A 2617-nucleotide genomic window follows, 5' to 3' on the forward strand; every position below is an offset into this window, starting at 1 on the left:
CTGAAGAATTGATGCTTTTGAACTGTGGTGTTGGAGAAGACTCTTGGGAGTCCCTTGGATTGCAAGGAGATCCAACCAGTCCATTCTAAAGGAGATAAGTCCTGGGTGTTCTTTGGAAGAACTGATGCTGAGGCTGAAACTCCAATACTTTGGCCACCTCATGCAAGGAGTTGACTCACTGGAAAAGACTCTGATGCTGGGAGGGATTGGGGGCAGGAGGAGAAGGGGACGACAGAGGATGAGATGGCTGGATGGCATCAGTGACTCAATGGACGTGAGTTTGAGTGAACTCCGGGAGTTGATGATGGACACGGAGGCCTGGCGTGCTGCAATCATGGGGTCGCAAAGAGTCGGACATGACTGAGCAACTGAACTGAACTGAACTGCCTTCCTACATTGTGATTACAAACTTAAATCCCACTCATGTGATCTCAAATAATCTCATCCTAAAATCCTAAACTTAATCACATCTGCCTAACACAACACTATAAAGCAACTATGTCTTCTCAGTTGCTCATTAATGTCTAACTCTTTTCAACCCCATGGACTATAGCCCACCAGGCTGCTCTTTCCACAGGATTTTCCAGGCAAGAGTACCAGAGTGGCTTGCCATTTCCTCCTCCAGGGGATCTTCAACTATACTCCCTCCAAAAAATAATTTAAAAAGAAAAAATTCACATCTGGAAAATCCCTTCTATTATATTAGGCAGTAGTCATAGGCTCCAAGGATTAGGAGGTGGATATTTTGAGAGGTCATTATTCAGCCTAACACAGAGGACTTAAGAATCTCCATCCATTTTTGTTCCTTACAGGTGAGCCAGTGAAAGGGAGTGACCTCATTCAGGGATAACCATGAGTCTGCTCTCTTTAGGAGAAAATGGTAAATTCTAGTACTTTATTAATAGCGTACAATCTGTAACATCTTACAACTTATCATGTGTCCTAACACCATCATTAGAAAACTAATAAAATGGAGAATTGATGTGGTAGGCAGAATTCTAAAATGACCCCCACTCCCCACCTTGGTATATGCACCCTATATTATCTTCTGCCCTTGAGTACGGGTGGCACCTGTGAAAGATGAAATGTCAGTCCCTTGATTGCATTTTATGATACATGAGACTTCATCACAGCTAACTAGATTGAGATTCTCCTGACAACCTTGAAGAAGCAACTTGCCGTTTTGAAAGGGCCAAGTCATTATGACCTGAGAGTGACTCCCAGCAATACCAACAAGAAAATGGCTCTGAGCACTGTCCTAGAACTGCAAGAAAATAAAAATTTCCAACAACCTGAATGGGTTTGGATGAGGACTCCCACTTCAGAGGAGATCACAGCTGCAGTTGAACATCTTGATTTCAGCCTGGTGAGAGGACCCTAATAACCTGTGCCCAGACTCCTGACTCACAGAAAAACTGAGATTAAAAAAATGTGCTGTTTTAAAAAAATAAATAAATTTAAAAATGTGCTGTTTTAAGCCACTATTTGCCTGCCAATGCAGGAGATGCAGGTTCAATCTTTGGGTCAGGAAGATCCTCTGGAGGAGGAAACAGCAACTCACCCCAGTATTCTTGCCTAGAAAATCCCATGGACAGAGGTGCCTGGCAGGTTGCAGTCCATGGGGTCACAAAGAGTTGGACACGACTGAGTGATTGAACATATACACAAGCCACTAAGTTTGTGGCTATCTGTTATGTAGTAATGGAAAATTAATACAGTTGGCAAATATGAAATTTGAACAGGGAGTTACATGGATAGACTTTGGGCAGGTCAGTGAACTATCTGAAATCACATTAAAATTTTAGAGGGTTCAAACACATGTGTATTTAACTAAGGAATGGATCCACAACTTCCATCAGATTCTCAACAAACCAGTGACCCATACACATGGAGAACACTAAATTAGGGGTCTAGTGGAGCAGTCAAAAAATACTTTTTTGAGATATTTCTTTTGAGATCTCATCTGGCATGTATCAGAGAGTAGAGATATTCTATAAAGAACCATTCTTTGTTAATATCCTTCCATCTCTTACCACACAAAATGAAAGTGGAGAGTGGAGACACTGGAGTATATTTCATTGCAAAGTATTTCTGTAGAAGGAAATGTATAACCTCCCTCCCTCAAGGCAGGTCTCATGGGCATTAAAGTACCTAGCAGTACCCAGTAGAGTGAAAAAGTTGGCTTAAAACTCAACATTCAGAAAACTAAGATCATGGCATCCGGTCCCATCACTTCATGACAAATAGATGGGGAAACAGTGGAAACAGTGGCTGACTTTATTTTTCTGGGCTCAAAAATCAATGCAGATGGTGATTGCAGCCATGAAATTAAAAGATGCTTACTCCTTGGAAGGAAAGTTATGACCAACCTAGACAGCATATTAAAAAGCAGAGACATAACTTTGTCCACAAAGGTCTGTCTAGTCACGGCTATGGTTTTTCCAGTGGTCAGGTATGGATGTGAGAGTTGGACTGTGAAGAAAGCTGAACATTGAAGAATTGATGCTTTTGAACTGGGTGTTGGAGAAGACTCTTGAGAGTCCCTTGAACTGCAAGGAGATCCAACCAGTCCATTCTAAAGGAGATCAGTCCTGGGTGTTTTTTGGAAGGACTGATG

At 41.9% G+C, this 2617-nt stretch overlaps 1 protein-coding gene across 1 annotated transcript in view; it reads right to left on the minus strand.

The window, feature by feature from the left end:
* GPR176 (G protein-coupled receptor 176) overlaps nt 1-2617 on the minus strand; it is a 126979-nt gene that overhangs the window by 62200 nt on the left and 62162 nt on the right. The gene's annotated exons all lie outside the window — the stretch shown is intronic.

The sequence above is a fragment of the Bison bison genome, unplaced genomic scaffold (assembly GCF_000754665.1).
Source record: "Bison bison bison isolate TAMUID 2011002044 unplaced genomic scaffold, Bison_UMD1.0 scf7180017864259, whole genome shotgun sequence".
Lineage (NCBI taxonomy): Eukaryota > Metazoa > Chordata > Mammalia > Artiodactyla > Bovidae > Bison > Bison bison.